The 22637-nt window shown below is 36.6% G+C and overlaps 1 long non-coding RNA gene and 1 pseudogene across 1 annotated transcript; both read left to right on the forward strand.

The window, feature by feature from the left end:
- Nucleotides 1–22637, forward strand: part of LOC121295925 — a 106974-nt pseudogene that overhangs the window by 33205 nt on the left and 51132 nt on the right.
- Nucleotides 16154–22529, forward strand: LOC121295541. The gene is made up of 3 exons (XR_005946939.1): nt 16154–16193; nt 18506–18751; nt 21759–22529. It is a non-coding gene; the product is annotated as an uncharacterized LOC121295541 (long non-coding RNA).

Raw genomic sequence — 22637 nt, forward strand, 5'->3', positions numbered from 1 at the left:
ATTGTTGGTGTTGTATGCTTCATTCTCCACACAAGGTGTAAAAACAACCTGTACTGAGTCTGTGTGACAGAAATAGAATGATTCTTGGTGGTAAATCTCCCTCCCTACCTGTGAGGGCGCGAAGTACAGGGAACAGAGTACCCTGGACTGGATAGCCTGAAAATTCATAACCAGGGTTAAAAGGAAGTTGGTCATCTAGAAAGGGGACGGAACTCCGGTGCACTAACTTCCGGAAGGGAAATTATGTGGCAGCTGTAGCTTGGAGGAGCGGCTGCAATCGTTTACCAAGGGGTAATGCAGACGGTACAAATAGGGTACGGAGCGACGTGATCTGTTCCTTCGTTTTATATTTAAAGAAACTACACGGAAGGACCGTTGTTAAAAATATTGTACGTGGGTGCTTTGTTTGTTTTGTATCGTCTCTAATTGTTACTTGTTATTGGTAGATGGCTAACACGTTCCGAAGCTGTCGCCAGAGACCAGCACGAACCTGAACGTGACTGCACCTGTGTCACAATAATAATTGTATTAGCACCACAAGCATTGCAGCGTGCATCCAGGACTGGTGACCGTGTTTGTATATTGTATGTGTTACTGGACTGTGTTTATTAATTGGGACTGCAAACCCTTTATTTTGATGTGCAGTACACATTGCTGTATATTGCCTGGGATTATTGTTTGAGGTTATCAGACCTGGATTACAATATTGAAAGCCTTTCTAATTGGATTATCACTGTCTTGTCTCCTTATTAAACGCCGCATCACTTCTGCACCTGTACACTGTTAACCACTTTGACACAGTCTGTTAGTGTTTCAGCATTACATAGTGACTCTGTCCACCCATTCATTTACAGCCTTTTCTTTTCCTGCCTGCCAAATATCTGGCAAGCAACCAGAAGTATCTCTGTCGAAAGAATTTTTAAAGGGAACAGTTTCATCCTTTTGTGACTGAATAGAAATGGAAATGCAGAATTGCAAAACAAATAGAGAGAGGTGCTACAGAAACTGAAACTCGTTCAGTAGAGTAGACTAGATTGCCAAACTGGCTGTTTTTTTTTTTTAGTTCAAACTCTCTTCAGCTATGTAAGCATTTAACCTGCTTGATTAACTTTTTTGCAAGGGTTTGCTTGCACTCTGAGACATATTGTAAGATATGCTTGTTAGTCACTGAAGAGATATGGGGATTGTAATAGGCAGTCTCTTCTGAGGGTTTGCATTTTTTGCAGACTGACAGGTAAGATCAAACTGCAGAACAGGGAAACAGCAGCCCATTATACTGCTTGTTATTTTATACTTTTTATGTTTCACAATTCTGCAGAATACCAAGAGACTTCGAGTCAGGCATTGTATCTTTTGAAGTGTTGGCCCTAGTTATCCTTTGTTCTTTCTGCAGTAGGTTTAACTGCCTGAAGTACAGATTGCATAAACAAATTGTCCTTGAAGAAAAGAAAAAACACTTTTTTTTGTTTTTCTTAGCGTTTACGCCATTATTTCATGTCCACGTTCTAGACGTCAAAGCCAGTGACCCATATTAAAGCATGAAGCAAGATTCCATCTTTTAAGGATGCACCGAAAATCCAGTGACAAAGTAATCTCTCAGAAACACTGTTTTTGAGAGTCAGACCTTTAGTATTTATTAGAATTCTAGATTTCCTTGACGTGGGCTGCACCTTTTTATTCATTTTTTTTTCACCCTCCAAACATCCTCAAGCCTTCAATAATGCTGAAAAAAAAAACCCTGTTCAATATGGGTAAAAAAAACTGTCAATCATACACGGAATGTTAAGGTAGCTAGTGCTTGAAAGGATTTTTATATCTGTCTCTGTGTTGGACTGTTCTGAGTCTCAAAAATACTGCTAGCTGTGTCCTTCTCCAAAAAACTGACTTCAAACTAAAGTGTTACTTGCTGTAGGGATGCTCCCGTAAAAGAATGATTTGCCTTGCATCACATCCAGCCCTCAGCAAACCCCAAACCCCTTTAACCTATTAGTACCTACACCATTTGGTTGCTATTTACTCTAACAGTAGTTAAAGAAACGGGCTTGTAACCAGCAGGTCCCCGGTTCAAGTCCCATTTCAGCCACTGACTCATTGTGTGACCCTGAGCAAGTCACTGAACCTCCTTGTGCTCCGTTTTTCGGGTGAGACGTTGTTGTAAGTGACTCTGCAGCTGATGCATAGTTCACACACCCTAGTCTTGTATCTTGTAAAGCGCTTTGTGACGGTGGTCCACCATGAAAGGCGCTATATAAAAATAAAGTTATTATTATTATTATTATTATTATTATTATTATTATTATTATTATTGTTTTTTAGTGAAAATGTTTTTTTCTGTACCATGTTTCTTTGTGCTTTACATATCTATTCGTTTACTATATTGTATTGTCATTTCAACCTGCATTTAATCAAGTATTTAATAATAAATTAACATTTGGGTATGCCTGACTGTTCAAACGTCTACCTCTTGATAGATTAAATGATGATCTTAACTGACAGTAGTTCTACAACCCAGGAATGGGTGCAACACATGTACCTGTCTAACCATTTTAAATTGTTGCCTTTTTGAAGGCTGTATGTTTGTTTTTATCTGTTTATTTAATTTGTCCTTGTGCTTAGTTACAATTCCTGAAACTATGACATTAAGATCAACATGATTTAGAACGTCAAGGTTCTTTTATGACTGAGGCTTTTAGCTAGGACTCAAAGTGTAGGTCTCAAGGTTAGGATGGTGTTAGAAAGTAGGACATCTCCTCCTTTTGGGATGTTACTGACATGCTGTGTAAAGCCAAAAACGATCTGTGCTAGAATTAGAAAATTACCAGGGTTCTTTAAGTTTACAGTATGTGTAAAACATAATGAATTTAATGATACAATACACAAAATGAAAAAAATCAAACAATATGTAGCACATGATTTTTTACTATGCAAATGACTGGCATGTATTGTGTAATATAATTTTCTTCTGAAGCAGTGTTGTCCTGGATGATAACAATGACATAGCAAGTTTCTTATGTCCAGCCTCAGTCTAAAGTGTAGGGGTCGAACAGCTACTAAAGTGACAGAGTTGAATAGGTCACCAAGTTGCTGTTTCATCACACATTGCTGTTTGTGCTCTATGTTTAAAAAAAAAAAAAGAAAAAAAAAAAACTACTTGGATTTTTTAAAAGTATTTAATGGATTGCATCTGCAACTCCACTTCCATCTATCTGAAATCACTCGCTTCACAATTATTTCACAGCTATGTGACGTGCTATTAGTCCTATACCAATAGTTATAATTCATACAACTGAAAGGGCCTGCACGATTAAGATAGCATTGGATTGCAGATCATTTAAGACTCTCCTTTCTGTTCAGGTTTTATATTTCACTCTTGTTCTGAAACCAATGCAGTACCTCAGGTATCCTTTTGAGAGCAGCAGTACATGTTCTACAAATTGTGAGAGATTTAAACATTTTTTAATCATTTAATGATTGTCAGGAACCGGTTGAGGTTAAATTTATTTGCAAACCATCAGTCAGAAAACCATAGTTTTATAATGTAACAACACCACCTCAAATGACATGAGCCAGTCACTGAAATGTATTACAGTTTGAATTTTGTCCAAAAAAATAAAAATAAGTCCAATTAAAAGCTGCAGCCAAACGTATAGAAGCTGGTTGTTTTTTTTTTCTTGAGGGGGTTCTGAATTACTGTGGTGTGCAGTATGGAATTCTATATGGGAGCACAGTAAGCAAAGAGGAAGGATTTTCTTTTGTCAGCAGTAACTCTGATTCAAAGCGCAAGGCTGTATGTGTTTTCAGTGCAGGCCTGGTTTTACATTAAGAAGAGACTAGTTGGCAATTGCTTATATTATCTATGCCTCTATAATGTGTTATTACACACAGAGTGGTTTCTTGAGACTGACAGACATCTGTTCTTTCCAACCCTGTGCCTCATTTTGTTTGTAGAGCTTTGTTAATAGAAGAAAACACTAGTAGAGGCTTTGAGTAAATTGTTGATGCTCATAATGCATCAGAGTAGAAAAATATAACATGTCTAAGACTTTTTTTGCACAGCAGTGTGTGTGTGTGTGTGTGTGTGTGTGTGTATGTGTATATATATATATATATATATATATATATATATATATATATATATATATATTATAATATATATATATAAAATCACAAAAACAAAACCTTTTGAATGCAAAATGCTTTAAGGAAATTTGATTTGGAAAATATGGGCAAGCACTATTTTTACAGATCGGAAAACATATTTTCCAGTTTTTTGCCTAACCATGTCCTGGACTGTCTTATAGCAGCATCATGACATTAATGGAGCCTGTTGTAGATTTTGACAAAATTATTTAGACTGAACTTTGGCTTTCCCTGTTGCTTGGCTTAACCCTAGGGCATAAACCATATGCACATCTATATACAAATTCCATCAGCATTCTGAATATGGTACCTTTCATTTAAATATGGGATAGAAAATGTATTTTTCTATCACGTAATTTTGTATTCAGATTTGGTATGTGTAAGCATTAGGTTTCCTGATCTCTCTCTATTGGTTAAGACTATGGCTTGCCCTAAGTTTGTGTAAACAAACCCACCTCCCATCATGTATTGACAGTTGTCTCTGTAATAAAATGCTGTAGCCAAGCAACGTTTCGAGAGAAAACATTGTTTGATACAAAGAAAATAGCCTTTTAAACACTTTTCCATAACTTGAACACGTTTTTTTTTTTCCTCTTTTTTTTTTTTTTAAATTTTTTTATATTTTTTGTTTCTTCCCATAGCTCACATCACATTAGCATCTGGTCCAGAGTGCTGATAAATTGGAGAGAACAGTTTCAATACATTTGGTCAATTCATATTTTGTGTATTCATCTTTGCTCATGTTGGCGTCAGAATTAATCCTCTCACCATACACTCCGTAATCAGGGTAATTACTTGCACCATTTAACAATGGATTCAGATGGCAACACATTTAATACGGGACAAATCACCATTAGAAGGCTTTCAATAACAGTTACTGTTACTTTTGAGCAGAAGCCAGTAACTTAGTGTGGTTTTCATCACACGTTGACATTCTCTTATAAAAGACCTTAAAGAATAGTAAAAATAAACTGATGGCTGTAATTCACAGGTTGAAGACGCATGTGGTGTGGATGGAATGGAACTGCCCCCTGCCTTCTTAATTTCATGCTTGGTTACCATGTAATCATCCCAATGGGGAAATGACAGGTTTAAATCTCCCAGTGGAAACGTAACTAGAGATGAATGATGTCAGTGACCCCATTACTTCCCAGAGCCTGATTTCTAAGCATGAAAGATTGACAGAGTCCAGTTACAATATAGTTTGTTACTAATGATTTATAATGTGTGGAAGTCAAGCACTCAACATTTAATGGAAATAGACGCAAATCTTTGTATCTCTTTCAAAAACTATCTAGGGGCACAGTAACTACATGGACTACAAGGCCAACCTAAATCTTTAAAGTTTTTTTTACTGACAATTTTCGTCCAATTTCTATGTTATGAGCTGGTACTAATACATGTGTTGAATGAGTAGCTTGCCTCCCAAAAGCTACCATGAATTGCTTGTTTTGTACTGTTTGTAACATAAGCTTTGACACAATAGCAACGGTGTATTTGATACTGAAAAGCTGTCCATTCAACATTCAAGAAATATCTCTTCTTGTAGGTAACAAAGATTCCAAACGTATCACATTTCATTTTGAAACATTTTTTTTTTTTTTTTAAGAAGTTGTTTAAGAAGTTGTTGTTGTTGTGTACCTCTGCTGACATCGCAGTGTCCCTGGGCTACTGCATGTTATTCACACACTCTTTCTTGTGTGACAGCTTGCTGCATTGCTGATTTCTTTATGTAGATGTTTGGCATACTGGCTGCCACCTTGTCAGAATGGTTGTGATCTGTGTCGCCACAGTACGTTCTGTGCTTGTGACACACACATAACCGTTGTGATGGATTTAATGCTTGCATTGTACATGCTGTTTTTATTTTTTTATTATATATACATAAATTATAATCATAAATAAATGTATTGGGATACCATAACACATGACATCATACAAATAAATAAATAAGCTGACTGAAAAGGTAACTTTCTGTTTATTTAAATCCAGACTTTCACATTGATAGTTAGTGAGGCAACACTGATTTACCCTGGTTGATGTTTGTAATATATTGTCAAAGAACTTCTGAGGTGAAACTAAAGGTTACCTGTGTCATAACTTTGAAGGGGAAATGTTTGATATCATCTTGGTCGCATATCATTTACTCCAGTCCTGTTTTTTTTTTTTTTAAAAAAGGAAAAAAGCGCCTCTACTTTGAACTGTTACCTAATACCACATGTTCATCATCTTGTTGGTGACATAGGATTTAATCTAGTCTTCTGTTTTTTAAAGGTGCACAACATCTGACCATTTTAACTGTTAACTAACAAGAAGTTTAAGTTTTCGTTTTATGCACTCTCACGTCGTTTGATTCGGTTTTGTGAAAAAAAACTAAAGTACATTTAAATAGTTAAATAAATGCTTGCATAAACATTTATAGAAGTATGGAGTTTCTCATACTTTTACCTAAGAATTTAAGATTTCCTGTCAGTGATGTATTGGTAGAAATGCGAGGTAAAACTATTTGATTGACACCACTAGCTTTTATGATTTTGTGATTGCGTGTTTAAGAGAAACACGTCTTAAAAAAAAAAAAAAAAAAAAAACCTACATTCTTAGATTCCTTGACCTGCTAATACTACTTTTCAGAATCCAGCTGAACAAATATTTGAAGGATGGGAACTGTAGTAACTACATTTCTTCTCATTGTCAGCTGATAGAACATGACAGTGAGAAGTTCATTGTGCCATTATGATAATTAACCACTCATGTATCTATTCAGAATTGTCTAGGTAGCCAACCATCACATTCACCCAGTACTGTACCAGTGTGCAGCTCTTAATAACACCCCAATGTGATGATGCACAGTGGGGATTGTGTATCCTGTCTTCTTGGGGCACCACGCCCTGACATTCCCGTTGATTTTTTTAGTGGGAGAAGAACCATCTTGCAGTATTCACACTGGCAGTCCTAACAGAAAGATAAGATGTTAGCTTGGCAGTGTTGGGAGCTGAGGGAAGACACAGGGAGCCCCACAGGTTGTTGCTGTTGTGGTTATTGCAAGCTAAGAGAGACAGCTGCTGGAACCACTTATGCTAAATTACACACATTCGTGAGATGCAAGCTGGACTATTTTATGTTCTATAAGTTTGTAGCCTTTTTTTCTATTAGTACATTGGTTGAGAATGAAAAAAAACACACACATCTAATATCTTTTTTTTCTTCTTGTTTAGAATTACTTTGCCATTTTCTGCATCAGTCATGATATCCCTGGGGACTTTTTTAAAAATCTCCTCTGCCCCGTGTTTGAATTCTCAAAGATGTCTTAACTCCAAGTACAGCTGTTATACCAGCGTGTAAACTTTAATCTGTCCCCTTGCAACACTGTGCCCCCGATGGTTGTTAGAAATGTGCTATTTCTTACTGATGTATTTTATATCCAATTTGGGAGTTGTTTTTGGAGGACACGTTAATGGTTACACTCTAGTATATCAGCTGGGCTTACATAAGACATGCTGAATTAATAACTTTTCAAAACCTCCTGTGTCCACAAACAAAAGCAAAATATTATGCCAAACCCCTGAGAATGGCATGCTGTTGGAATATTCCAATTCTGTTTCTGCCTTCCAATGCCTTATTCCTTACTAATGTATTCTTCCTGTTCATATGTACATACAGATATTTCACATAATGAGATTGGGATGGTAAATTGTATCCCAGGCAGGGTATGCCAAAATAATAATAATAATAATAATAATAATAATAAAAAATAAACTCAGTAATTTAGTAGTGTTTGGTAAGTGGGCTTCTAATTCTGTTTCGATAGTATAAGACGTGATAAGAAATGTAGATGTCTGTTAGTCAAGTACAGTGGTCCTCATAGTATGGCACAGGTCACATGAGAAACTGAAGTTCACTCTTAAGAGAATATCTAATTATTGTAACTAAATTATATATTATTGCTATTGGTTTTTTAGGACATTCTTTTCTCTACGCATGACCTGTCTGAAAACTCCCCAGAACCCAGGAAAACTCCACAGAATTAAGTTATATCCAACAGGGTCTACAGAGACAAGATGGTGGATGAAAAGGATTTTGAAGTCTTTGATAAAATACAGACTTATTTAGTGAAAAGGTTTTATGAGGTGAAACTTTAATTTCATTATATTGAAAGCAACCACTCTGATGGATTGTGAACATTTTGAAGCTATTTGCTCATTAAATTGTTATTCTGAAAATAAATAATCTAAAACATTTGATTGCAGAACAGCAAGAGCTGACAGGTAGTTTTGTTCTGCAAAATAATGGTTTCTGCATATTGGTGAGAGGTAAGAATTTTTCTCTTATTTGAAGGATATCGAGGGAACTCTTGAGAGTGTACTGTCATTTTGCTAACAGCATCAGTAAGCCTAAGTACATGAAGGTTCAGTCCTGGCAGTCCTTGAATAGAACCCTAGTGGAAGCACTGGACAATTGTAACAAAGTCAATGCTGTGATGAACCTTGTTCTCTTTTGAAGATGCCGTGTGTCACATGTAAGATCTCAATGCATTAATAAAGTCGCTTATAAAATATTATCAAAGAGTAATAAGGCATAGTGAGGGCATTATAAAGCATAGATAAGCATTTTAAAAATGTACGGTGAAGCATATTGAATAGTAGATCCATAGAAAAACTGCAAAACTACTGTGAAAATATACTGTGGTAAACTTTTATAAGGGCAGTGAAACATTTCAACAACAACTAGTTTATTTTAGTGCCGTTAATTGTTTTTCTCTTGTGCTTCTAAGTCAAGGTCAATGTTGCAGTTAGATGGCTTTAATCAAATTCATACAGTTAGAAACGTTTCCTGAAAAAGGACATGTAAATTAGGGGTGTGCCAATTCATCGATTCACATGGTAAACCGTGATATTTTTCTTGACGATATGGTTATTGATACAGTGCCTGCTAACAAACATGAGCATCTATTAATTTGTGTCTACGCTGATAATTAGAGAATATTATTTATTAAAATGTAACAGCCTAGCCTACCAATCATGGTTTTGAAGGTTTGTCAAGTCAAAAAACTGATAGTCATTTTACACTTGCAACAGCAACTTGGGAGTACATCAAATACCTTTTGATTACATTGTTTACATGTTTTGATACTAATTTTGTAAAATTAAAAGTTTTGCCCCTTTCAAAAAAGTGAATTAAGGACTGGAGAAAATGTGGCCCTAATATGTGTTAAAAAAAAAAAAAAAAAAAAAAAAAAAAAACAGCAACAACAATTAATCTCGCACAGGATTACACGCCATCATTATACTACAGATACTACAGTGGATAGTAGTCAACGTAACATATACAACACATACTCTTACACAATTTGGACAGGACATTTTCAAGTGCTCACGAATATAGTAATGTATGAATATTGGGAGTGAACTGCTTCCTTCCCCACAAGCTGTTCTAGGGCTTTCCTGTCGGCGCCCAGGTTCGTCTATTTATGACCTCTCTAAAGCCCCTTGCCATCTTTTAACCTTTACGTTATTAGTACTATTATATCTACCTCTCTGTCTGTCTTGTTTCACCTCCACTGTATCTCTGTCTGAAACTACTTGTCAAAGCAGTGTTTTAGATATGCATAATCAAACAGAGGGTAAGCCAGCTCTTGAGTGAATCCATAAGTCTCCCCACCCTTCTTTTTTCATCTTCTCCTGCTACCGGTGTAGCTGTCGTATCATCCAGGAGTCACCTGGGGAAACTCTCTCCTGGTTGAAGTAGGCAGCAGCAGCAAGCAGAGCCTGACAAGACTAGCAGCTTCTATAAGCTCCTTGACGGTCTTTCACATTACTTTAAAGAAAGACTACAGCATTCCTGACCCTTAGGTAAGACCATGTATAACCAATGTCAGAAATTGATTTACGATTCTCTTCATGTCCCTTTTTCATATTGGAAAAGATCTCCCTGCATATTAAGGAAAAGCAAGCAAGTATACTTTTTTAGTTTTTTTATAAACCCAGCAGTGCCCACTTTTCTCCTAAAGAATACATTTGAATATGTAATGACTAGATATTATCCTTCAAGGAAATCACCTTAGGAATATCATAATACAACCCTACAAACTAGCTGAACCATTACCACAAAATTATCATTCTCAGCAATGGCAAACCCCCTTTTTTTTTTTTTTCCCAAAACTCTGGTCTTGGAAATGTTAGCATGGTATTGCAATAGTCTGCCAGTGTAGATTTAATGAGTAAATATAAAAATAGAGAGTCAGACATTAATGCACAGAATGTAACTAGTGAAATATTAAAACAAATATTGTTACTGTTTTAAAGTTGGCACATCATACTTTAAATGTGACCTCAGCTTGGTGAATGTTATGTTTTCTCCTCTCTAGACTGATTTGGTGACCTAGTATATAAAAGCTGGAGTAAAGAACATTGGTATGCATTGGTATTATTCCTAATGACTGATACCCAAATATCAGATGAGAAGTTCTTAGTCCTGGTCAATGATCTCCTGGCATCAGGTAGGGTCATGATAGATATGACAGTTATCACAGCTGCAACAAGTAATTCCACTTGCAGAGGGTATTAATAATATTATGAATTGAAAAATGTAGCTACCCAGTAGTCCAAACTAACATGCAATCTGAACCATGCTTTCATAATGAAATGCAAGCTGATAGCAGCTGTAGAAACTGACCAGCTTCAATAATTCTTTAGTTCAATATGTTTTTAAGGATTGATCACATGTACTTTTACAAACCATCAAACAAATAATCCATAATCTGAATAGGGTCCTTTTCCAACATGTTTGTATAGGCGAGTCAGCTGTAATGTATTTCCTCAGTGTGCCTGTGCATCAGGGAAGATTCTCATCTACAGATCATTTTTTATTCAAACATACAGGCACCATGCAGGTTACAGATAGCTACAGCTCAAATGTAGACCTTTGAAAATGTTATCCGCAGAATGAGCAGCTCCAGTAGGTGTGTACTGTAAATGGACTGGAATAGAGAGAAGTCAACGTTCTGCATCCAAAATTGTCTCCTGCTATCGAGCTTTTTCAAGACTCCAAAAGCATCCAAAGGGAAATGTTGCCAAGGAAACCATACATGTCGTACACTGTTTATGCAGTTATCTTGGAAACTGTGAGATAATATCGAAGCTGGTGCCTAGGAAAAAATAGAGAAATACTGCTCCAGGCAGTTTCAGAATTTGTGTGACTATATATGGAGTTCAGTCGCACATCTGTATGCTCATGATATGATAACTTAAATGGACAATACTTGTATTGAGATTAAAACACTTTAACAGCGTAATCAAGTGCTGAAATGATAACTTTTGTGTTCCAAGTTTCCATTAAATGTTTTTGACTTTTTTTTTTTTTTTTACACTGACTTACCGTGTGTAAATATTTCAGCTGCACTTCCTGTTCCGTGCATGGAAAAGTGGCATTTGACATTTTTAAGAGCATTTTAAGTAAGTTTGGGATTGTACTACTGTGGTTGTATTTATTTTTTCTGTATTTTTATAATGGGCTGAGCTCCACTCTGGTAATGTCAGTACTGATTGCCCTTAAACTCTACACATTTTGTGAAGTTCCCTAGAAGAGGAGCTCAGCCATGTGTGAAAGGGAATTGATGAAAAAAAAAAGCTTGTTTCAGACTTTCTTTATGTAAAGTCCTACGAGATTTGCATTACCAAAGAGAAATAGTCAGATTGTCAATTTTTTTCAGTCGCAAGCTAGATAGGATTGTGGCACTGTGCTGCAAAGTCAATGTATTTTTGGCTCGCATACAGCATGAACAATTTCTATAGCAGACTTTACTGAAGTTTGATGGAAAGGAACATGTCTGCACAAACAGGGAGTGAAACGCATGTGAACCGTACTTCTCTATACTAGATATGGAAATTCTATTGGTACTGCCCACATAAAATAAAGGTGGTTCATACGTGGAATCAATGGCCATATTTAACTCCCTAATTATTTAATCTATTTAGATGAAGGAGAAGTTTGATTTTCAACTGTTTTAGACTGTTAAAAACTCAACAACATCAATACCAAACTTAATCTGATGTAACTGGGGAGGTAAAGCTTTGTGAATAGGATCTTGTTTCATAGAAGCACTCATGTGAATGTCACTGCACTTTTACTATGTGAAATATAGTAAAAAAATATGTGACAGTTACTGTTGTGTTTTTGACTAATGTGGTTTAGGGGTGTTATTTGAAAAAGTGAATATACTAACTAAAACTATATATTGTTATGTTTCAGTACCCACATAGATCAGAATGTTAGCCCATAGGCATATACGCTGCAAGTCATTATATGAGATTTTGTACTGACTGGCATTCATGTTTTAAACTTTGGTCTAATCAGCTGTTTTCTTTTATTTTTCTTTGCTATTCCACTGTTATGTCCTAATAACCTCTTTGTAAATAGAGCTTCTCTGGCATAAGAGTCCCCAAGACATGATTAATGCCAAGTGCTCCAGCATTGCCTCACAGGCATGTTGTGTTTTAGCACCTGTAGGAGAAATCCCTGGTTTTGTTTCCAGACGATGAAGTTGAGAATATCATCAGCAACATGAGGAATGGAGTGAAGGGTCTGGGCTTTGATGGACACCCGAGAAAACTGCTGGAAATTCTTCACAGACCCCGTTCGAAGTCAGCTCAAGGTGAGGCAGCCGGCGCCAAAAAAGGCTTTGGAGGCGTTGATTAATGATCTGTCTGCAATTTAATTCTTAACAGTAATATCTGGAGCATGCAGGAGAATAATATAAAATTCAAATTTGCATTTTGCAGCCCCCACATCCAATTTTGATCCAAACTCATTTCATAATATATTTGTCACGTACCATAATATTCTTCATTCTTGTCATACCCCCCTCTCTGGTTATGAACAATGTATGGTCCCAGGGGCACTAAGTTATAGCTTATGACCCCTTTTTAATTTTAATGGATGACTTTTGTTTTTTGTTTTTCAGCCGAATTGTATTTAAATATGTTGTGGACCAAAAATGTGACAGTAAGGTCCTTTTTACAGGTGTGGTGTCCATATTGTCTTTTTTTTTTGTGTGTGTGTGTCTATATATATATATATATATATATATATATATATATATATATATATATATATATATATATATACACACACATACATAAGTATACTTATATTGCTTCAAGAATATGTGGTTTATTAACTTCGTTCCTCAGATGTAAACTGGGATGGATTATAATGCAGTGCCCTTCCATAATAGAGGAACAATTTCTCTATTTGTTTGTTTTTCAGACTGTCAGTGTGCAGTATTGGGAGTCGACTTTTATTACAGGATCAATTCCAGCTTATCTTTCCCCTAACGTTTAACAAAAAAGGATGTAGCTTTAAATAGGTCATTTACATTTTATTTTTTATTTTTGCATTACATCTACTATTTTAGCAAATATTTGGAGGGCTTCTGCTGCTCCACTATTGAGTTACTAAGTCTGCCTTTACCTGACTTCAGAGCAACAATAACCAGAACCTCTAAAAATGATTTCAAGCAACATGCAGCAGTACCAGAAATTTAAACAAAAAGAAGCAAAAAATGTAAACAAATAAAATGACCTTTGAATTACTTGATTTTTTAAAGTTACAAAACTAGAAAAATAAGCTTGCATTCTGATTTGTTTATTTCTAATTGTGCAACATTTTTAAAGCTACTGAAACTAAATTGGGCTCTTTGTCAGTCAAATAGAAAAACTGCCTTGATAAAGGCATCTGTTGCGAAGTTACATGCTTATCATTTAAAGTTTAAAATTATGGGTGAAGTGTTGGTTAAGACCCTGTGAGGTATGCAAGTCCCATTTGATTCCCATTACACTTAGTTCAGTTTGTCTGATTTTGTTTCTCCTCATTGCTCCAGATTGTCCTGTGCTTCTCACCCACTGGTAACAGGCTAAGAGTGCGCAGCAGGAAGTTCCCGGCTGTCGTCAGTTGCACAGCGATAGACTGGTTCTACGAGTGGCCTCAGGAAGCTTTAGAGTCTGTCAGCTTGCGTTTTCTCCAGGAGACAGAAAACATAGAGGTGAGGTGCTAGCGAGTTACTGATGTGATTGGAAATGAGCTGGCACGCTGCAACTGTGTTAAGAAAAAGCCCTGTGGTTTAACTTGCTGTGTGGGCTTCACAGGTCCAATGAAATGTGTACAGTACTGACAGATCAGAGAAATTTGACAATTTGTGATTTGTAATGAAAACTGTTAGTCATGTCTTGCCCCAAGGCACAAGAAGAAGCTTTACTGTAACAATAACAATAAAAATAAGTTAAATTGTAGTTCCTGTGTAGTCTTTTGTTTTTGTGAGTTTTATAGTAAGTTTGATTTAACATACATTTTGATCGGCCATAAAAGGTTAATTTCACAGTCCTCCCATCCAAACTGTATGATCTGGTATCTTTTTCACAGTAAGAGATGCACACCATGTTGACTTATACAGTAATTTTGATGTATTTTATTTTTTTTATTTTTTTCACATCTAAACATCATTTAGATGGCGGCTTGGTCTGGTGGGAAGAACAGACAGTATGGCTCTGTGGTTTGTTCTTTACGGTGCTCAATATGTAACTACAAGCATCTATAATTTTTGTTTTGTTTGTTTTATTTAGCCCTCAGTAAAGGAGTTGGTCAGCAAATTCTAGCCGTACCTTCACACCAGCATGAATGGGAGCTCCAAAGTTATCTGACCAATAATCGTCGCTACAACTACGCCACCCCCAAGTCCTTCCTGGAGCAGATCAAACTGTACAAGAACCTGATTGGAAAGACGAGCAAATAGCTGACAGCCAAGATGCAGAGTCTGGAGAATGGCTTGAGAAGCATGTCTTGCACTGGTCATTGTTCAAAGGGTCTAGCCTCTCCAACAGAGCTGCCGTTTTGGTGAATTAAATCAAATTCATATTTATGAAATTTGCATTTCTGACAGTGTGTCTCTTATCTGAACAGTGAGGTTTATTGTTAAGAAATATAAAGCTTTCTGATAAAAACAAAAGACAATTAACAGGAAAAGACAGCAAAGCCCGGTCAAGGTAAATGTACAGATAAATGACATTGGAGCAACAGATCCTACAACTAGAAACTGATTGCAAGCATCATAAAGTGTAAAGCGTTTGTAAATTGCCCTTGGGGGGGAATGCCAGCTGTAATAATACAGGAGTTAGATCAAAAGTGGCTCATATGGGTATTGAAAACCTACAGTGCATATAGAGAGTCTGCACCCCCTTTTCAGAATTTTCAACTTTTGTTGCCTTATAGCCTGGAATTAAAATGTGTTACTGTTTTTGTTTTGTTTTTCATTTATCTACACATCCTACCCTGTGACTTCCAAGTGAAAAAATCACACACCAAGTTAAGTGACCTCCACCTGTGTTAAATTGTAGTGATTCACATGATTTCAGGATCAATTCAGCAGTTCCTGTAGGTTCCCTCTGCTGGGTAGTGCATTTCAAAGCAAAGACTCAATCATGAGCACCAAAGAGCTTTCAAAAGAACTCCGGGACAAAGTTGTTGAAAGGCACAGATCAGGGGATGGGTATAAACAAAATAGCAAAGGCCTTGAATATCCCTTGGAGCACAGTCAAGATGGTTATTAAGAAATAAGTGTATGGAACCACCAAGACCCTGCCTAGATCAGGCCATCCCTCCAAACTGAATGACCGAACAAGAAGGAGACAGATCAGAGAGGCTACCAAGAGGCCAATGGCAACTTTGTAAGAGCTACAGACTTTAATGGCCAAGACTGGTCAAAGTGTGCATGTGACAACAGTATTCCAAGCACTCCACAAATCTAACCTTTAGGTAGGGTGTCAAGAAGGAAGCCGTTACCCTAGAAAGCCCACCTTGACTCCTGTTTTGAAGTATGCAAAAAGTATGCACTTGTCAGGATATAAGGGAAAATGAATGGAGCAAAGTACAGAGAAGTTCTTGTGGAAAACCTGCTGCCCTCTGCAAAAAAGCTGAAACTAGGATGGAAGTTCACCTTTCAGCATGACAACAACCCAAAGCACACAGTCAAAGCTACATTGGAGTTGCTAAGGAACAAAAAGGTAAATGCCCTTGAGTGGCCCAATCAGAGCCCTGACCTAAATCCAATCGAAAATTTAAAGACTGCTTTCCATCAACGTTCCCCAAGGAACTTGACGGAGCTTGAACAGTTTTGTAAAGAAGAATGGTCAAATATTGTCAAATCTAGATGTGCAAAGTTGGTAGAGACCTATCCCAGCAGACTCACAGCTGTAATTGCTGTTAAAGGTGCTTCCACCAAGTATTAACTCAGGGGGGTGGAGACTTATCCAATTATGATTTTTGAGTTTTGTATTTTTAATATATAATTTTTTTCTGAACAAAAACTTTTTTCCCCTTAACAGTGTGGAGTATAAGTGGAATTTAAATTCATTTAAATGCATGAAACTCTGAGGCACTGACAAAGCAAAATGTGAAAAAAAGTTCAAAGGGGTGTTTCTATGGGCACTGTATTTTCATAAAAAAAGTGATTTGGTAAACTGTTACTACATGTACAGTATTTCCCTTCCTAGGTCATTTCACCTCAGCAGTGTCTTCTGGCTATGATGAACTCACAGTGAAATTACCAAGGAAGTGCAGTGCTGCCTGAAAACAAGGCTTGCAAAAATAGATTTATTTTACCCTAGTATAGAATCAGTTATGTTTTAATATGAAAATATACATTTGTGATAAAACTGTATCTTTTTAAAGTAATTGTAGCTAGCTAAATAACCACATCTTATCTGATTTGCACTTCCATTGACAGAGTTGGTCTCAAAGTGTAGTTTTGAAAGAAACATCTTATGACACACACCTGTATATTCATTTTGAAAGATGATATCTGGTTCTTAACTTCCATGGCCATTTGACCTCAGCAGTGTCCTGTGGGTCAAATCATGTTACTGGCATACCAGTCAACACGGCAAAAGAATAGCTGGTTAGTTAATGACTGGAAAGAAGCCAGTTTCACCCTCCAGGTGAAATGACCAAGCAAGTGCAACTCTAGTTGAAAGCATGGCTTGCAAACTAAGATCTATTTAACTAAGTGTAGTACCATATACCATGTTTTTAAAATACAAGTCTTGTTTCCTTCAAAACTGGACATTTGAGACATTTAAGTATATAATGAATGGAAGAAGGCAGTGCCTCCTGCTGAAGAAATCAGCGATAGCATCAGTAACCTGGGGAACAAATGATTGATGTTTTTCAAGTTATCATTTCCTGTACATTAGGAAAACCTCATGCTGTGCGTTTGGCCTGTGGTAGTAATATACATCGGTTTGATAGCTGCCTCCCAGTGGTTGCCTAGTGTGCTTCGTGGATGTCAGCACCTTTTATGTTCATTGTGTTGTATTATTCCCACATCCTTCTCAGTAATAAGTTAAAACAATCCCAGTTGTATCCATTTATTAGTGTGTATGTGGTCTCTAAGCCATGCATGAGATCTGAGTCAACATCTGGAAGAGCAGATTAAGCTCACATTGAAATCTGACATGACATAAATAGAAATACAGTTGCTGACTTCTAATGATTTTGTAACTCATTGTAAAACTGAGTTGATACAAGCTCAGCAGATTTTATTTTGTATTAAATGTTTTCTCCTTTATGTATTTTACACTGTTTCATACTACTGTAGAAAATAAATAGGCAACAAGTTAACTGATTTACAAAATACTATATTCATGCTCTGAATACAAAATACTTAAAACAAAAAAAAATGCTGTTAGTTTGATCCGATTCGGGGGGGGGGGGGGGTGTAAGCTAGTGAAAAGCTTAATTGCTTTAGAAATAAGAGGGGAAAACATATAAAGGTGATTCTGAGCATGTTTATTTTCTGCAATAATGCCCCAAGTTTAGTCTGTGATTCTATTCCATTTAGTTTTTCTTCTGCCTTCCTGTTACTCACTGTGCTAATGCTTTTGGTGTAGGATGGAATGTACAGTTCAGTAAGCATGACTGGTTCTTTTGTTAGTGATAATCAGTTCTGATGTTTTATTTCTGGTGCTGTTTCCTACAGTTTAAGCATATGATGCTTAAGCTTTCAATTTCAAGCAAATGCGTTGGTGTTTCCCCCAATAAATTTTATTTTTGGTTTGAATGAATCACTTATACAATTGAATAAAGTAAGAACTTTGACATCTTTTTTGTAACTTTTTTTTTGTAAGAAAGAAATCTGAATATTTAAGATTTTTGTATTTTTTTAATCGTATGAATCCACTTGGCAGCTCATCAAAATAAATAAGCAGTATATCTCAAGTACAGTAAGGCTTTTTTTACTACCAGTTTTAAATGGCCTGTTTGACTTTCCCATGTGTGAAAAGGCCACTGATCCTCCTTTCTCTTCCTTCTCTGACAGGTAGATGACCTGAAAGCCAAACTAGCTGCCCAGGAAGTAGAACTGAAACAGAAAAATGAAGAAGCTTGCAAGCTGATCCAGGTGGTTGGGGTGGAATCTGCGAGGAGAAGACTATCGCTGATGAGGACTAGCAGAAGGTAGCTCTGATTGCTAAGGAAGTCAACAGGAAAGAGAATTGTAAAGATTTAGCCAAGGCAGAGCCAGCACTGCTTGAACCCCAGGATGCTCTGTATACTCTTAACAAATGTGGGTACTATTGTGGTTAATATTAATATATTCTCAAGAGCAATAAATTAAAGGAATTAAATCCAAGAACTATAGGGGATAAAGAGATGCCTTTGTTAGTCAAGGTCTCGTGGGACCTCCAATTAGAGCTGTTGGTACTATTGTAATGTACAAACCCGTTTTTAATATCGCTCTTTGAAAACGATGGCGGATTTACTCGTTACAACAAGCTGAAAATAGACCACATTCCAGACTGTTCAAAGTTCATAAATCGTGTTTGTTCAACATGAGCCAATGATTCAATACTGGGAATCTCTTCTTAGAAAGATGGTATTTATTAAGCATGCAACAAAATAAGTTTGAAAATCACCCAAAAGTTACACAATTAAATGTCGCATTAAAAGCATTACAATGAGAACTAAGGTTTAAAACAACAATTTACCAAAGAAATACTAGTACATACTGACACAAGGGGTCATAATACCTGAATAGATATTTTAAGAGCATTGTTACCTAGCCTGAAAAGTAGTCACTTTCAGCGTTCCGTTACCTTGCGTTTCTCCGAGTGTCAGGGCTCTCAACCTTGATGGATAAGTATTAGAGCTGAGGGCTCCAGGTGCAGTCTTTAGTTTCTTAGAGTCTTCTTAGGCCTGAGGCAGCTTCAAAGGTCTGGGGCGGCAATCGCAGTCTGGGGCAGCTAGCAAAGGTTTGGGGCCGTAGTCACAGGTTTGGGGCGGTAATCAAAGGTCCGGGGCAGCTAGCAGAGGTCTGGGGCAGCAGTCACAGTTTTGGGGCAGCTTTCAAAGGTTCGGGGCAGCGAGGAGCTGGGCTAAAACGGGGTTTTATACTTTTCAAACAAATAGATTATTTGAATTTCCTGCTGCATGCTCCAATTGGCTATTTTGCAGCACGTGGGCTTGCAATCTTGATTGATTGCTCCCCCACTTCCTCTGCCTGATTATCATAATCTGGAAAGGGGAAACTTTAAAACGTGCATAACTTTTGCTAAATAATTCAGATTTTATTCTGAATTCCCTTTATTTTTACCATAAGAAATTACATTTCTTTAGACTCCAAATGTGTCCGGTTGCGACTTTGGTTAGACATTGCAAACAGTTTAATTCTCTTAGGGATTTATTACCTGGGTTATTCTATACTTGTTAGGGAATTTAAGAATAAACACTTGCATCTTGTACTCATAGTGGTATTAAATCAATATGATGTGAAATTTGTCTTAAATCTTTTAAGCTATTTTTCTCTCTTTTTGAGACTCCTATGCTCAACCACCTCTTTCTCACTAGATGGGTTAATTAAATCACAGAGACGGGTTTGATTAGCTTTTTGTTTCCAGAGTGCCTGGTGCGTTCAAGGTGTTAGGTTGATTGTTATCTCTAGGCAAAGCTAGACAAATTAGATTAAGGTTCATTCAATGTAGATTCCTGATAATATAATATCATAAGAACATAACACAGGAAAGTCCATGACATTTGCAATATATTTGTGATGACAATGTCTATAGAACCTACACAAGGAACAGCATTTGTGTGACATCTCTTGAGAGGACTTACCGGATTTTCTTTTTATATCATCTACATTTTCAGAATATGTCATATAGTTTCTCTACTTTCTCACTATTATTTACACTTTTCCACCACTTCATTTTGGAAATTAGGTTCTTCACAAGGTACATTTTTTCCTTTACGTTTTCTCACTTAACTTGTCCAGAGAATGCTTTACTAACATTTCTCACTGAGAATGAACGTGCTTGCACAGGGAGGGAAGAACAGTCATTGGGACAGCACAGTGCTCATCAAGAATGCTGTTTAGAATGGGGTTCATGGCAGAGGAAATGCAACTCGTGTCAGGCCGCTTGCTTACCCATGTTGTTCCTGACTGCCAGTGTAGTAACATGTATATTTTTTGTTTTTCTACTTTTTAAGAAAAAACAATGATGTGAATTTTGTGCTGAAGCAAAAGCTATCTGCCTGTGTTATAGGGAGTATTTTGTTTAGTTCACTCATAGTCTGCACTGTAGCAGTAACCCAGTTAAAAACACAAAAAGTGGTGGATATGGAAAGAAAAAAAATAGAATTAAGGGAGAGAAAGCAATACTGGGCTCAACACCTTAATACCAGCATGCTTTCTGGTCCCATCATACCTCTTCAGGTTAAGTAAAGGCTAATGTAAGTAGGAACAGATACTAAAAATACAGCTTATGAAAAAGTAGTTCATATCTCCCCACTCCAGACTGCCTTTGATAAAAACTCTGTGGTAGTTCTGAAATTCCTATATTAAGGCATACTGAAATACATTTTGCCAACATTTAAGGGAACAGAATACTATATTGTAGATCATTATTACATTGTATTTACTGGGCTTCATTGTTTAAAAAACAGTGGTAGTATCCCTTTAGTTTTAATGGTGTCTTAATTGAGCCATTAAACAAAAACTAAAAGTAAGTTCAGTTCCATTTTAGTGGCTTTGAATTGATTGGTACTGAATTGGAAGCATGAGGAAGACAGTGTTTTTGTTTTAAAATCAACACGTAATGAATGGATTTATTGGGTGCCTGCTGATTTATTTATTTATTTAAATACTTCTTAAAGACGAGTATTCTGGATACCCCTACTTATGACCTGTTAAAGAAACCACAGCATTCTTTTGGTGTGAGTGGATAGCATAACACTACACATTTAGCATGTTTATGTAAAACTGGTTAAAGATCTATATAATATTGTTACACTTTTACTGTAAAATAAACATACACCATTGTTAAAATAGGCTGGAAAAGTGCATAAGAGGGTTCAACTATTCACAGTTAAGAAGCCTTGTGAGGGCTGTCATGCTACGACAGAGTTTCATTGCATGCGGTGAAAGCATTATTTAAAATTCAGAACGTAGCTCCAGGCTTCAAAGCTACTCTGTTTCAAATTGCTACCTCTGCAGACTTACTGCATTAGTGTCTATGCGTACAAAGAAAACTCATTAATTTCATTGTAACAACTTTTATCCCCTCCTTTTTTTTCAGAACAATTTGACAGAGCTAAAGTCTTTTAGCTCACCAGTCTCGGCTGTTACTAACGTCACAGCTGCCGTCACGGTGCTCCTACCACCTGGGGTAAAAGCTCCCAAAGACTGAAGCTGGAAAGCGGCAAAGTAGACAGCTTCTAGTCAAGTTCAACAAGGAGAATGTCCATGAAAACTGTCTGAAAGCTCTCCAGCCTTACCTGAAGGACCCCGAATTTAATCTTGAATTGGTGTCAAAGTCCCTTGCAGCCACTGTTCTTTGTTCCTGAGTTGTTAATGTTGTGAGGTTTTATGAAGTGCATTGTAAAGTGGTGCCCAAATGCCAGGCCCTGAATAAAGCCAACACAGTACTGTAAAAGTGGTTTTAGCCAACAATATTATTTCTTAAATCTGTTGGGCACTTTAATTCTCTATAGATATTTATGCTTTTTTAGATTTTAGTAAACATGTATTTTCAATTCAAAACATGATTTTTGGTACTATACCAGGTTTTTTACATTTTTTTATACTCTTATACAGGTAGTGTTGCACTGCCTGACACTCACAGTCTTGCGCTAAGTTAACTATGGCGCAGTTTACATTGAAAAGTAAAAATAGGTCTCACCTTTTTGTCACTATTTTGGTGGTGCCTTTTGGGCGATGTAGTTCTTTCAAGGAGAGAAATGATCCTTCAAAATTCAAATGGCCTAATTAATAGTAAAATCTGTGAGGGTGTATTTAAATGTTTGTGTCTGTGGTCCAGTTTGGCGTTGCGCGACTACTGATATTGTGCAGCTTTCTTAAACTGGGTTTACACAACGTTTTTAGGTTGTGTTAAAAAAACTGCAACCAAAAAAATAAAAAAAGGTTAATGATATAAAACAATAACCAGTCATAATGT

This window comes from Polyodon spathula, chromosome 20, assembly GCF_017654505.1.
Source record: "Polyodon spathula isolate WHYD16114869_AA chromosome 20, ASM1765450v1, whole genome shotgun sequence".
In the NCBI taxonomy this organism is placed as follows: domain Eukaryota; kingdom Metazoa; phylum Chordata; class Actinopteri; order Acipenseriformes; family Polyodontidae; genus Polyodon; species Polyodon spathula.